Genomic DNA, 16,295 nt, shown 5'->3' on the forward strand with positions numbered 1-16,295 from the left:
TAACCATGAAATAAATACTCTTGTAAGGCTACATCCGCTCGATAAATATAATGGCGTCACAACTTGTACATTAGGAGTATTAGGCAGCGAAATTGAAGACCTTTTTTCGAAAATACAAACTTCCTTCCAAAACACAATAACACACGTTGTTTTGATATATAAACTTTCAATTTGGCGGAAATTTGTACCCGGCTATAAAAGCAGTCAAGTATCATTTATTCATGATCAATTGCCGATTGCGTTTTGAATTTATTTTGTTTACTTTTAACACTTGCCTCGTAACCAAATCAACCTAGAATTACCGTTTATCCTAAAAAGAGTTCTGCGTTTTTCTCTTATGTGATACAGAGAATTCAGCGATTGTTAGAATCGAACTTGAAAACAAAGTCTTCTTAATAATAAATGCTTAACAAACAGCAAAAGGATTTATTGTTAGGGTAACCTTGATTAGAATGTATTCTGCCCTACCCGCGATGTCTCCCTTCAAGTACTTCAGCATATTTCTCAGATATTTCATTCGAAGATTTTGTTGCAATTTGTTAGCGGTCTTTTCCTTTCGTAAGTAGCTCTCGCTCACTCGATGTCCATTATGTCCACCGGTATGTACAGTAGGAAGCTAGTATACACCAAACATGGTTGGAACATTAGAATCATCGGCGTTACTTGCCCTTTGATGAATTCATTTTGCGAAGTTGTGCATTACTGGTAATAACTACCGACCAAAAGCGCTGCGTTAACTCAACAATCCGTGATTCCCGGATAATGACCTTTGCTAATGGAAAGGGAAGAAAGTTTAAACGGTTATTACCGTTTGGGGTTTCACAAAATGTTTATTCAAACCATCTTTTGTTTGTTTGTTTTGACTATTTACAATGCAGATAGAAACGCTGGCAAATAACAAATCACGCATGATAAAGGAACTACAATTGAAAAATAAATTTCTTGATGCTAATTTCTTGATGCTAATTTCTTGATGTCTGCTTATACATACAAGCGTTCTAATTTAGAAAACGAATGATTATATATTGAAAAAGAAAATTATCCAATGTAATAATGCTCTTTTCCGAGATTCAAACAAGAATACAAAGTCGACAAAGGTCACTGAATATTGCCTAACGCCACGTCAGCGTTAACGTGGCGTAACCTCTATGCGCATGCCGCTGGCGAGTAGACAACTTCAGGAGAGCGCTCGGACTGCCTTCTGATTGGATAATAAGAATAGGAGGCTTTTCGGGCAACGTTTGCGAGCATCTGGGAAACAGACCAGGCCCTACTTTGTCTTACAGAATATTTATAACAGATGACTGTACGACTGTTTGAGATTCCTTCATAAAACTTAATTTCCCCTTGCATTGTCAAGCAGACAGCTAGTGAATAGAGCGAGAATTATAATGAAGGAACTATTGACTTGATGTACCACAAAATTCTCCGAACTACCATTATAACAAATGTATGGGAATCAGTATGGAGAATTTAGATTTTGAGAAATTGTTTTTCTTATGGTGGTCAGTAAGACATCCGCGGTGCAGTTTAACAAGTTGCAGATCACTGGTGTCCATTTATGTTTGCATATCACATGGAAATCACACAAATTTGGCACATGCTAAACAGTTAACATGACTAAAGTCATTCCCAAATTCACGTTCCGCGTTTTGCTCAACTTCTTCATACTATCGCTTCCTTTTCTTCTTGTCAGAAGACTTTCCTTTGCTCTTACGTTTCTCGGACTTCTTCTTTAAGTATGAAAAAACAAAAACAAAACAAAAAAACAAAAACGTAACTCAGTCAGTGTACATATATTTTATTAACCAAGCGCAAGGGACATACTGGAAAAATACGATATGTCCCTACAGTCATGTTAAGTTGCAAATGGGTGCTGTATCAGACTAAAAAAAAATATTCTCCCTGTGCTATATTGGCTGTATCAGACTAAAAAAAAATATTCTCCCTGTGCTATATTGGAAATGGAAATCTACTTTTTATGTTCATGTTAAGGACTATCTAATCAAAAGTACTAAGCAAATCAAATTATGCAGGAAATCCACTATACAAATCAGCAACTACTGTACTTCAATTTAACAAAACAACGTTGTTCACCTTCTTTTTGCGAGGTTTCAACTTCAACATGAGATGTCTTCTCTTTATCTCCAGTTAAAAGAAAAACCGGGAGTGTCATATTGAAAACATTTCTAAGAAGATAGCTTGTGCCATTGGTGCAATTAGACGAATTCGGCATCTCACTCCATTTAATAGCGGAGCTCCTCAGCGCGCGCCAGCGCGCGGAGCGGAGCACCATGGGTAATGCGGGTACGAGAGAATTTTTGTAAACCCAGGAGGCCCGACCGCGCGCGCCTACAGACTCTCGGGGAGGGGGAGGGGAGTTTTTCAAGGCAACCCGACCGGGGAGAGGAGAATGTCGTCTTATCATTTCTCAACGACTGCTTTCATCTTTGATGTTAGACATGATTGGGCGTCTTTGTTATGGCCAATTGACAGCTGTCAAAACAAGGTTTCCGCTGACCAGTATCACATGACTATATCGCGGGCTCAGATGTAGAACACATCGAGGTTGAATGTTTTTTTGAAGTTGACCGCTGACCAAGTGACATTTCACCGTTGAATCGAGGGAGCATGTACTTTTCTGTGTGGAATTACATGAAGCAGAAAGTGAAATTGGGGAAATGCGCTGGTTGCTGTTGGCTCGGCTAAACAAAATCACAGTCACTGCGATGAAATTTATATTTATAAGCTGCTTGTTTTGAACTTATGGCGATTCTGGTTTATACCTAAACCTTCGTGAAACGGCAAGGTTAACAGCAAAATTTTGAATATGGTTCAGAGTTGAAACTCAGGAAACAAACTCACAACATGCCGATTTACGAATGAGTTCACCGAGATGACTCCGCGATTGAAAAGCACACGACAGTTTATTACAGATAAATTATTTCTGGATGAATTCCTCGTTTATCCCAGGATAGCAGCCAAAGAAAAGCGGATTGTGACCGACCGAAATGGACGTAAATCTTCCAAGCTACTTGTTGAGTTTAAAGCAAAGACGGTCAAAGACAAAATCCCTTTTCGAAACCAAGGTAAGCTAAGCTTATTATTTGTGTTCCTTTTTTAACAGATTAGAAAAGTTTCTGTTATTTAGTTTATAAACAAGCATTCCATCTAATAGAACTCTTTCGTGTAACCGGTAAATGTATGTCAGGACAACGCATACAACGTAAGTGACATTCGTTTTGTCTTAAACACAAGTTGTATTCAAAGCAGATAGCTTCTACTGCGATAAATTTGTTTATCCTGTAAAGAGCAAATTTCCAGTTACACTACAAGATCAAAATTTACATTTACAATATAAGAAAAAAGCACAGATTCTAATTTGTTATGTGTAAGATCATAAATATTTTTTATGTTATAACAACCAAATTGATCATTGATAATATATGATAAGGGCTTGGAAAAACATTCCAGTTTGCCCTGTGGTCAACAAGCAGCTCTCACATTTTGCTGGCCTAGGACAGTGCATGTGACACTGTGTATTAGTAAACTTGTGACTGTATAATTAACTTGTAGTCAGATGATCATGACTTGCCTGGGCCTTCACCTATTATGCAAACAGGCATGAAAAATTAATTGTTTGACAGGAAAATCTACTTGCACCGGACGACCAGAGGGGAATTGTGGCTATAGCAAGTGCTGCTATCTTGACGGTTGTGATTGGTACAATATTTTAAGCCTTTCATAGTTTTCCAGCCTAAGTTTTCCAGCCTAAAGCAATGACTTATCAGATATTTTTGCCTGAATTAGTTTTTTTCTACAAGAGTAGCAGGTTAGTTTTTGATCCTGAACAAAAAAAAGTTTAAAATGGGCCTGTCTGCAATGAGGAGAATTAATATCATTTAAAGCAAATTTAAAATACATCTACATTCAAATGTACATCAAGCTTTATGAGGTTAATTGAGTGACAGGTATTTATGGAGGTTGTAAGAGGCAGTTTGAGTTAATATCATTAATTTTATATAAGCAAATCTGTTGCATTTCTAAAACTTGCTATATTAGGATTTCCATACCTTTTATGGGTTTTTGATATGCAAACATTTTGTTTTATAGTGAGGGAATTCAAGGGGTGCAGTTAATGTCTGTGATGATGAAGGTAAGTATTACATTAGTGTCAGTTTATACCTTTATTTCTCTAAATGCTCTGTGACAGAGTTTAGTTTATTTGAATCTACATTAGTGCATGAAACTTGTTTTTTAAGTGTAAAATTTTGGGGTTTAAGAAATGATAGGTGTTTTAACTGCTTGGTAGTTTATGTTTCCTTAAAGGAGAAGTTCACTCTAGAATGGCCATTTATTTTCTTTACACCAATAAAAAGTTTACACCAAGATATGTCATTCTCCAAAATTTCAGCTTCCAACGTTCGCTATAACCCTACAAAATCTGTCTTAAAACTCGACAGCTGAACGCCGCCATATTGGAGCTGGTAATGTATGCGTGACGTCAAAGAGCTCAGCGTGAAGTTTGGCGGGAATATTTTAATAGTCGAAACTCCTTGTTTTTTGTATTTCTTGGAGCTCCGTTTGAGCAAAATGGAGATGCACAAACAGGCATTTTGACAAACAAAATCCACTACGAAGAAACGATGAGTTTCGAGTATTTAAATTGGCAATTTAGGGGTAATTTGACAAGCGATTTTTTTTAGGTTTATTTTTGACCCAGGGATTTTTTTGAGTATGTCAGAAGACTTAGGGATTTTTTTGGGTCCTGAGTTTTGCCTCCATTCGATCATCCCCGTCATTTATAAGCCGGAGTACCCCCCTGGGGGTAGGGGTAGGAGGGCAAAAAACCCAACAAGATCTGCTACCTGACCCGAGAAATTACTGGAATACTTGTAATGATTTTGTGGGAGAAGTGCAAATTTACCTGTTCAAATTCTGCTTGTTATTAGCTAACCTTAATATCTACATGTAAGCTTAAGCCCTAACTTAACATAAATTGTCTTGTTGTGGTACTAGGCGAATATAGAAATAGAATTTTAACACAGCTGAAATTTCACATGAAAACAAAAAGTTGATAAACTTTTAGAGCTGCTTAGGCCAGAATAGCCAGTTAGGCTTGTTGATGAGCCAGCTTAGTGTTTTCTTAGCTACGCTAAGAAAGGGGAGAATATGTAAGCTTTCATGGAATTAATCACAGTGCTTTCAACAGCACCTGTCGGCGAGCAATGTAAGAGTCTTAAGACACCTCATTTAATAGGGAAATCATGAATTTTAGCCAGTGATTCACCCCAAAACACCCACCAAAGCTCATTCATGCGCCAGGTCTTATTGATAGCACTATTAATTTATGCCTTCAGTAGGTCAAAGGAGTTTTGGGTTCTGAACATATTCCCCAACACAGTCCCTGGCCCAGGCAAAAATTGGAAAAATACATCTCTTTTTTATGCATCTGCAGATAGTTCTGAACAATTTAAGCTAATTTAAAATTATAAACATCCATTTGATGCCAATGATCATCAACAAATATTATGTCCTTTTTGCCTTTTTCAGGGTTAACACGAGTAGCAGAATTTCCACAGAGTTGCAGACACAGCAAGAGATAAATGAACAATCAGATTATTATATTATTTTCTTCATTGCATGTAAAAATGTACTGTGTGTAGAATACAATTTATTTATAAGGACAGTTGTAATTTCAAAGTTAATGAAATAAAGCCAGATAAGGTACAATCATGTACATAAAAAATCATCCTGCTACCTAAACATTTAATTCCCAGTGCGCACGCTGCAAAGAACAGTAATTATGATAATGAGGTACACATTTCATCATCTCTTAATGTATGGTAAAATGGCATGGTAAAATTTTTGCCAAAAAATCTATACCTGAGTTTAGAACTAACAAACAGTATTTATGCCTCTCCAGAATTTTTGCTAAGTTTACATGTAATTAAGCAAAGGGGAAAGGGATTCATATAAAGGAAAAAGGTCTTATCGTTTTGGGGGACCCTATTTTGCAGAATGACAGAATGTCAATATTTTGCTTGCCACTACCTTTTACCCCAGTTTGCTAACAGGAAGCTGTTATTTTTAGTATTAGGCAATAATAAAAGACTGTAATCGTCACCATTCCATCAATTAGGGGCCCCATTTAGGGGAGGGGGGAAGCTACATGCAACACTTTCCAATTGTATGCTATGTACAGCTGTAACATACCAGTTATGATGGGGGTATGGATATGTTCTAGAGCAACCCTTTATTTGTTCTTGTTTAACTTTGAGAGTTGCGAGTATATCTTTAGAAGGTTATGCATAGACTACTAGAATGATATTTTTGATTGATCAACTTTTTAACTCTTATTTGGTGCTGTTGTCCATGGTGAAAGGGATACATATCATATATAAAGAAAATAACATGAATAAAAAAATCAGTCTAAAAAATTATCAAGGAGAAATAACTGAGGAGCTCCGCTTTTAGCCTTGCCTAAATCTATATATTATTTTAATCAAAGTTTTTAATAGCCTTATTCAACAACAATTTGATTATTGCAACGTAGTGTGGGGAAGCTGTAACAAGGGCCTTTCTGGAAAACTGCAAAGGCTTCAAAACCGCGCAGCTCGTACCCCAATGTCTGCGAGCTATGATAGTAATTTAGATGATTTGTTCCGGACACTGGGGTGGCGAAGACTCTATTATCAAAGATTGGAACAGAAGTCTATCCTAATGTATAAAACATAACATGGTATGACTCCTGATTATCTGAGATCAAGATTCGTATATCGTGACGATGTTAGTGCTTATCGTTTAAGGAATACCGAAAACAAATTAGCTCTTCAACAACCTCGAACTGATTATCTCAAGAAAAGTTAAATTAAGTCGGCACAATTTAAAGTAATATCTAAATTTTAAGTAAATTTTAGACACGGCCTCCATGAAAAGCAGACTTTTTTTTTTTGTTTGTTTTTTGAATTTGTTGTTATTAAATTTTTGTAGTTAGTTAGATAGGTAGATAGTCCAGTAACTTAATTGACTGATGGAAAAACCGTGTACTTATCTAAAGAAAATAATAAGTACAAGTAAATTAATTGTACAGTTTATATGATGAGTGATTAGCGTACTGGGCTTGAAAAAAGGATTACATGTATTCTTGGGTTCAAGTGATCACTTACTAGATTTGCAACAGGGCAAATCGCAGTTCCACTCCTTGGTCTTTGTTTTCTTAACCCTATTCAGACGGGGCGGGGGTTGGGGGGGGGGGGGGGCGGGGGTTAGGAGGGCTTTTGAGGCCCGCCCTGACTTTTAACTTTTATAACTTTTTTAAGATTTAACCAAACGCTGCCAAACTTTTTGACTTTTCCTAAAATTTACCTGGCAACGGCATTTTGACAGGCATGTTTTCCCAAATTTGTAATGTTGCGTGTTTCTGTTAATGAAAATGAACTTAAATGGAATTATTTTTACATTTTTACGGGTTTAAAGCACATTTTTATTTATTTTGAGTACTTTGCAATGATTTTGGGTGGTTTTCTGGCATTTTGGAAAAATTTTGAAATCCAAGGTGGCGGTACCAAGATGGCGGCTGTTTTGACATCATGATGTAATTGTAACGTGACGTAACGTCACCATCCCGCGTGACGTATACCAAAACAAAGAGTTTCGAACATACAATACATCCTATAAGTTTCATTGTGATTGCTTAAATATTCTAGAATTTACATAGGGGGGGGGGGGGGGCTTCCGAAGCCTCCCCCCTGGTCTGAGAAGGTTCAAAAAAGCCCGGTCTGAATAGGGTTAATGGCCAACTGATCAGTATTATTTAATTTTGTCAATATCCTCTAGAAGCGGATTCGTTCAACTGAATTTGGCGGAATATCGGTAGAAGTAACGAAAAGAAGATCTTATTTTGTCGAAAGGTTTCAGTTGAAGCAAACGAAAAGACGGTTACGAAATTTAAATATTGCAAGTTGGTTAGGTGCACATGAATGAATAAAATGGCCTAATTAATTTTGAACTATATTCAAACGTGCAATTCCGAACAAGGGGCGTGCAGCAAAGCATTAATAATACGTTATTACGAAATGCCAACACTGCTGCATGTTTCAACCGATTATACTTATTTACATATGATAAAAGGTAAGGGTTATTTTTAGGAAACGAGGGGATATGTGAAGTGCCTAAAAATAACCGGCTTATTTTTCACATGGGCGAGGTATCAACAGTGGCTTAAGGTCGCGGGGGACACCTTAGACTCATCATTATGCATTTATTTAAAGCGTATGCACGAAGTACAACGACTGACATCGACAACTTTACGAGATATTTATGACTGGACAAAAATATGGGCGTATGTGCGTGATTTGTAAAACCCAATTTAAAACAACACTAAGCGATATACGTTTATATAGATTGTGGGAGGTCTTTGAGCTTATTTTCATTTAAATTTGAATATTTCTGCAACTCAGAGTAATCACAAAAATATTCGGCATAAACAATCGTGTCCTTTTTAAAAACGCATTGTTTTCACCATAAAAGCGTGGAATATAATTACCATAATTGCATCTCTCCTTGGCAAAATTATCGTATTTAGGTCGGGACACCTTCGGAAATCTCAAAGTTCGGACTTTTCCGACAATTTCGTGGCAGAGAATACAGCACGGTTATATAACATCATGACTTGCCACTGCAGATAGGTAAACTATGAATACTGTAGTGTGTCATAACAGAAGCGGAATTTTAAAAGAGCGCTTTTAGAAAGAGGTAGAAGACATTAAATTCAAATTTGCGCACTTAAACCGCCATAACTTGCTGGCAAACTTTAAATTAAAAGATCTGCTTCTGTTATGACACTCTAGAGGCTGATTAGTTTTTGACAAGATCACAGTGTGCTATCTCCTAATCGTTCCGCAAACTCTGCCACAAAATCATGTTTTTCCCAATTTGGCACTAACGAGGCTATAACATCGCCGTTAAATGCAATCTACCAAACAAGAACATTGAGAAGCTTGAGAAGCTTAAAATCGGGCGCTTTGCCTTGAAAGGCAGGGTTCAGTACAGCAGAAACCACGAAGTCACAGGGCTTGCATGAGCTGTATTAGTGTGCATAATATAATATCTAGAACGTTGTCGAGATTGCATTATTACTTAATGACATGATGGTTTCAATTTATAAATGTATCTCACAAAATACAAATAAACGATTGAAGTAGACGACTAGACAATGTAAAGTTTTAAGACTTAGCAAAGTGCAGTGTATTGGTAATACTGTAAGGTGCGGTTTCACCTGAAGGTCGTGTGCTTTTCGGTATTTTCCAGGCATTGCACTTTGATGGGACAGTACTACAACTGTTTACCGGGGAACTACTATTGTCAAGAAAATGATCACAACTTGTTGATGAATGATTGAACATTTGTTTCATACCATTACTGTAATAGCAATTGATGAAGGCTTTTAGTCCTGAATTACGACCCCACAAGCTGTAAGCTTTTATCCATATCGTGTTTTTAAATAAAGGCAACTACAACCAAAGTATAAGGACTGGGAAATACTGAAACCCATTATCAGCCACCTTAAACGGAAATATCTTGTTGGTGTTTCAAGGAATCCAAGGAAACTTCACTCATCCCATGTATCTATGTATTGCGGTATTTTGTAATTTTTTGAGTGATTTTTGGGGATGTTTGGCAGGTGATAGTTTTTTTTTAAAAAGAATTAGTAAAATTTAGACAACTAAGAAATATTGAAAATTTAATGTGAATTTAACATTGGAATTTGAAGTTAGAAATTGGCAGACGGACACCAAACAGTCCCGTGACATCCTGGAGTGTTTTTGCATGGGGGTCAACTGTGTGATGATGTTTCCATTTTTTTCTTCAATCCCCACTGATAAAGAACTGTTGTTGGTGTTATGTTGGTGTTATCACATGTCAAGCCTTTAACAAGGTATGAAAGAACACAAGGATTTAAATTATTCTGGTGCTCAATTTTTGCGTAACTAAAATTAATGTTACTCAAATTCCTGATGGATTCTGTCTTAAACTGTTACGAGCTTAGTATTTCCAATTTATTGCATGTCAATGTAAGGCAAGACAAGACATGCCTTGGTTCTTGTGTAATTCTCTTAAAAACACATAATATATTGACTATAATTTTGTCTGTGCTATGGCAATTCACAGTGGAGTGGTCTTGATGTGTCTTTAACTTGTAGACTGGACTGGACTAGTAAAACGCGGACTAGTAAAACGCGGACTTGTAAAACGCCTCTAGACACTTCGAATTCATTGGCCACAATCATCTTACGGCTCTCTTCAATACATAATGTCTCAAAAAAACAGTAACCTCAGAAAGAAGTCAGAAGCAAATAAGGTCGAAAGACCGAATTTGAACATATAACGGCAAATGTTCTAATGTCACGAACGTAGGAGTCGTGTAGGCCCGTCACCTTTATTTACCACATACTGCCCCCAAATTAAAACAGTACCCTCAGAAAGAAGTCAGAAGCAAATAAGGTCGAAAGACCGAATTTAAACATTTAACGGCAAATATTCTAATGTCACGAACGTAGGAGTCGTGTAGGCCCGTCACCTTTATTTACGATTGACTGTTGATTTCTGGACGGGCCCCGTTCTACCTCGTGCGAGCAATACAAACGACTGCACTCAACAGACGTCAAGTAGTGGAAAGAAAGAAACATATGCACACAACTCATAGCATCAATCCTGTTGTTTTAGTAGGGGTTTGCAGAACGAACATGTGCTATACTGCAAAAACATCTCCACGCTAAAACAGACCATAGAGTGCTCAAAAAAGCTAGAAATATGCCGTCGAAGAAACACACAAGAGCTTCAAACACAAATTGTTTCGCTCGCTAAACCGTTTAGGTTTATCCGATTTACAAGCGCTTGTTTTACAAGTCCGCGTTCTACAAGTCCGTGCTTAACAAGCCCTCGTTTTACAAGTCCGCGTTTTACAAGTCCGCGTTTTACTAGTCCTCGTTTTACAAGTCCGCGTTTTACTAGTCCGCGTTTTACTAGTCCGCGTTTTACTAGTCCGCCTTTTACAAGTCCGCGTTTTACCTGAGTCCGCGTTTTACTAGTCCGCGTTTTACAAGTCCGCGTTTTACTAGTCCGCGTTATACTAGTCCGCGTTTTACAAGTCCGCGTTTTACTAGTCCGCGTTTTACTAGTCCAGTCCAGTCCTCGAAATACAGTATGCCAAAACTCCCCGCCCTCTAAAGATAAGTCCTTGACGGTTCTTGTCGTTTTTCGGTGCCTATTCATCTTCGGCATCTTTCTCATCCACCTCTCGTTCTGTCCTGTGTCTGTCATCGCACGAAAGAAAAGCTGATTCTCAAAAAATCTGCCACAAAAGGAAATTGACAAAAACAATATGAAAACAATATATCGAAAGTTTCTTATTCTAAAATTTTATCATACGTCTTAATTCAAAGCTACAAAGAAGTTCCTCGTTTTGAGTTATTGATACTGTTCTCACAGTACCTCATTCCACTAGCGAAATTTTACAAAATTCCTTCGCGGCGAAAAGGTAGCGCGAATCCAGAACAGACTCCAATCGAGAGTGGGTTAATTCTAGATTACTATTAATTAACTATTACAACATTCATTTTTAAAATAGTTTCCCAAGCCGACTAAGCTAACTAAACGTCGAGTGTATCTTTCAGTAAACAAAACATGCCGTTATGACGCCGGAAATCCAGCTCACGCATACTATACCCCGTGACTCACGCAAACCTCCGACTTACGTGCTACTACAGTCATTCCATTCTAAACATTTTTTTTTTACCACCACCGTACCTTTCTACCCAAAAAACTCATGAAACCGCCCGGTTTTAACCTGTTTTAACCTTTCAAAAATTAGAGCGTTCGAAACTAAATAAGATCCGTAATCACAAACAACATACAGCCGTTTACCAGCACTCTTTAAAACTCCTGAAACCCTTCAAAATCAGGCAAAATAAATCTTTGAAATAACCTTTATCAATGTTTCTTATTTTTTATTCAGTTCTATAAAATGCCTTTCATACACTACTGTCAAACAAAAATTTCAATTTCCTCAAAAGAATAACAAATATTTCGTGCACAATGTAGTTTGATTAAGCCAATCAGTTATCACGTCTAAAAATACTTCAAGCAATTCAGTGAAAACCCTTTTTTTTTTTTCGTATCAACGAAAACCACTTTCGAATAATCAATACATGAAAATAACAATAAGATCAAAAGGAAGAAAGGAACCTTTCTAATTATTTGAAGACTTTCAAAGCCGTGATATTATGTATCCAATCCGCGATAAAATTTAATTACAACAAAATCCAAGTTCTCATTTTGAATTCCATTTTTTCAGTTGATACCTTTATCCAACTTGTGAAAAATTCCATTCAAGTTCCTATTAATACTGTACATTCCCAATGTTTTGCTCAGGTCTTCAGAAGCGTCTTACTAACCAAATCTAAAATAATTCCAAAACATGCTGTACAAACATTCTACTCTTTGTGACAAACGACTTGACGACCAATTGTTCAGAAATGAAAATCGACACAGTTCTTGCTAAATAAAAAAAAAGTATTACGGCGGAGTCAGGCTCAAAAAATATACCGCAAGATCACACCCCCATTCATAGTCAGAAACCAGCAAACCATCTAGTTTGCTAAAAAAAACACTGCGTGACATCAATGACGTTACCTTTTTCATTTACAAAAATAACTTTAACTTGTCAAAGTAAGTGCAATTTCACAATGGTGAATATCAGTACAGTATGGGGCCCAGTTCTCGGTCGGGTCCAGTTCTCGGCCACTTTGTGTTTAACGCGTTTTTCCACACTCCAGTTGAATCAAAAGAAAAAGGTATTTCCTTCAAACGATAGACTGATTCATGTGCTTTAAGTATCTTGAGTTTGATCGTTCAATTCGATATAGAAAGCTCACACGTCGAGTTTACGCGGAGGTAGGTAAATTTGCATTCCCGAAAAGTTGTTTGTTTACGGCTCCAAATTCATGGATGTAGTTAAATTCGTATTTTATCCAAAAGCCCCCACCATACGAGCTAATTTTTGGCATGTGAAACGTAGAATAATTCAGCTTTCTGCTTTAGTTAACTTTTCGTTGAACCGTTGTATTTTTTGGTCTTAATTTACTTCGAAATTTTTTCTTGCGACATTTGCGTATTTGCCAGTTCTCGGCCACCCTGCTCGCTATCACAGCTTAGCGCTTGGTTTTTAATATAATTTCATCTGCTGCTGCTGCCAGAATGAAAGAAATAAATGTTTTAAAATTAAAGTTCAATCTTATCTCTAAGTTTTGAGCTGACTCTTGTCTTGTCTATTATTTCTACAACACCTAAATCTTTCAAGACCTTTTCACTGCAAAATAAACCATCTAAATGCACGGGTCACACAATGCGGTTTTGCCAGAACCTGCACATAGGCAACTAGGCGCGTTAAAATCCTTCTTTTCTAAAGTAAAACAAAGCATCATAAAAATAATTTGGGATCGATATAGTATAAATAGGTTTACAGAGTGATTTTATGACTGTGAAAATTAATTGAGCATTTTTTTACAGATAATTACGCACAAGCTTTTTAGTGGCCGAGAACTGGGCCAAGGTGGCCGAGAACTGGGCCCACGAATGGAGCTTTTATTTTTATTATTGCTCGGGCAAATTAATTTTTGACCGGTCGATAGCTTTACACCAAAAAGCTGAATAATGTAGCTAGCTCTGGGAGAAATTTCAAGTTCCTGCGGTTCTTCTGAGGAAAGAAATACAAGTTTACGTCAAAAGTGGCCGAGAACTGGGCCAAGGTGGCCGAGAACTGGGCCCACAAATGGAGCTTTTATTTTTATTATTGCTCGGGCAAATTAATTTTTGACCGGTCGATAGCTTTACACCAAAAAGCTGAATAATGTAGCTAGCTCTGGGAGAAATTTCAAGTTCCTGCGGTTCTTCTGAGGTAAGAAATACAAGTTTACGTCAAAAGTGGCCGAGAACTGGGCCCCATACTGTACTTTGCCCCATAAGCTTTTTTCTCTGTCCTTCCGCCGAAGCAAAAAAACACAACCTGATTACACATTAACCCAAAAGTCGACCAAGTGTGCCTGCAACGATTTCCTGTCAAAACTAAAATGAAAACCATTGCGGTATGCGTCACCCGTAGCGGTTTTGTAGCAACCCCAAGCTATCCCCGTCTTTTTGGCCGCGCCAGGAGACTACGCTCTAGGACGACCAAAGGGTAAATTATAAATCGGACACGCCCGATTAATAAAAGATGTCATTCACAATCTTTCATCATTTCTTTATGTCTCTGTAAAATTTGAGCTTAATCGCACCCATAACAGCTGAGAAATAAGCGTTTTAAAAGATGCAGGTCAAGCAAAATTTCCCTTCATGAATGTATTTATGCTGTTAGTATCCCCCGCGACCTTAAAACAATAAGAAACACGCTTTGCTTCGTTGTTTTGATGTAGGTACGCTGAAGAAAAACAAATGTTTTTCCCGACACACACTTGACAAGAGGAAAAAGGTTTCGAAAATACGCACTGGGGTTTCCACATTGTTGAATTGTATAATAAACATAATAAACAGGTTATTTTTTTCGTTTTTGATACGCCGACCAAAACAATCAATATGCGTGCAAAACGATATTTACAATAGATTAAAGATTCCGAAAGTACGCATTGGGATTTTGTAATTGCCTAATAGTTCCGGCAACTTTTTTAACCACTTTACTGCAAAGTTGGCAGAAGTGAGTGAGTCTGCGAAGGAAAGTTCTAATTTTTCGACAAATCCAGGCAATAACTTGGAGAAATTGTTATCCTCTAAGAATCTGGAGGAGGACTACGAAAACGCTCATAAGGGTTGTTTAGCTTCAACCAGGCGGAAACAAATGGAAAGAAAACGTCGATGATATGCCCTTCCGCTTATAAGCTTACACAAATCCCTAACGAAATTGTATAAGCCCAGGGCTTATAACCGGAATTTTACAGTATATTAGCAGACAGCCACTATTAAGCCCCGAACTGACTGCATCACACGGCTACTAATTAAGGGACCTTCCAGGGGTTTTGGGTGCAAGGGCATATGGTCATCTATTTCAAAGGAAAGGAGGTGTATTGTTAAATTTTCACGAAGAAAACAAAGGAAAACTTTCCTACTACTAACGAGAACTTAGCGTGATAATTTGAGAGGCCTTCGCTGCTTCATCTCTTAGACTATTAAACTCTTCGTCTTCAGGGTGAAAACAAATTGCAAGGGTCTAGGGTTTGAGCTCATCCGTATGTGCAGTGCTTTCCTGTGTGGAACCAAAATATTAGTCGGATACATGTGTATTCCCACACAGGACGAATGCTCAACTTTTGGTGCCTTTTGGACAAAATTAAAGTTAAATAAAAGCATCGCCTGATCTTTTGTTGTCTTGAGTTGTTAGATTAAAGTTTTGCAAGGTACATTTGACCTTTAATATACGTTTAATTGACCTTTAGTTAATCTTTAAAAACACAGGTCTTTAAGCCTCCTTTCAGCAATCTTTAATTTCACCATAAATTACCACTTGAACTTTGGTACCTTTAATTTTATCGTAAAGGAACATTATAGTTGTAATTTTTCTTTTGTAAACTTTAATCGAGAATATTAAAGTTACTAAACGTGAGTCATGATCTTTAGTTGGCTTAAAATGCGAAATTAAAGTCTCATAAGTTGCAACTGACAAAAATTAACCTTTAATGAAGTTTTATATGTCATGTCAAACTCAGTAATGACAAGTCGCCGTACGTATAATATGGTATAGTCTGAAAAGTGATCTCACCAAAAAACACCATGCATTAGTCAGTAAACGGTCTTTCTGAGCTTTATTGAAACATAAATGCAAAAGACGACTTTAATTTCAAAATTAATGGAAGAAATTATCAACAGATCGATTCGCTTTAAAATCCAGGCTCAATTTTCAATAGTAAACACCGGCGAAATGCTATTTTGAGAATCTTGAGCCTTGGTAACAACGATCAGCGGCAGGCTGAAGGAGGTTGAGACAGTTGGGGGCCTCGGGTCTATTGTGTGCACGAAAAATGGCGCGCCATTTCACCGTTCGTACCGTGTCTTGTGAGACAATTTTGTTCAGTTCTATTTTGTCAGGTCGTACTGTTCGATTCTGTCCGACGTCAAGCGTTTAATATTGTACAGTTTTCACGGTTGTAGTATGGCGGCGGAGCAAGATCAGCGGCATAAACATATTAGAGCCAAGTTTTCGGACGACAATATAAGCTTAAATCAGCTAAGCTGAGATTAAGCTT

The 16,295-nt window shown here is 37.4% G+C and overlaps 1 protein-coding gene and 1 pseudogene across 2 annotated transcripts in view; both read right to left on the reverse strand.

The window, feature by feature from the left end:
* Positions 1-16,295, reverse strand: part of LOC144636444 (putative skeletal organic matrix protein 5) — a 143,408-nt pseudogene that overhangs the window by 72,196 nt on the left and 54,917 nt on the right. The gene's annotated exons all lie outside the window — the stretch shown is intronic.
* The window catches only part of LOC144636424 (putative skeletal organic matrix protein 5), a 49,983-nt gene that overhangs the window by 19,195 nt on the left and 14,493 nt on the right, over positions 1-16,295 (reverse strand). The gene's annotated exons all lie outside the window — the stretch shown is intronic.

The sequence above is a fragment of the Oculina patagonica genome, chromosome 13 (assembly GCF_052425735.1).
Source record: "Oculina patagonica isolate OP01 chromosome 13, crgOcupat, whole genome shotgun sequence".
In the NCBI taxonomy this organism is placed as follows: Eukaryota; Metazoa; Cnidaria; class Anthozoa; order Scleractinia; family Oculinidae; genus Oculina; species Oculina patagonica.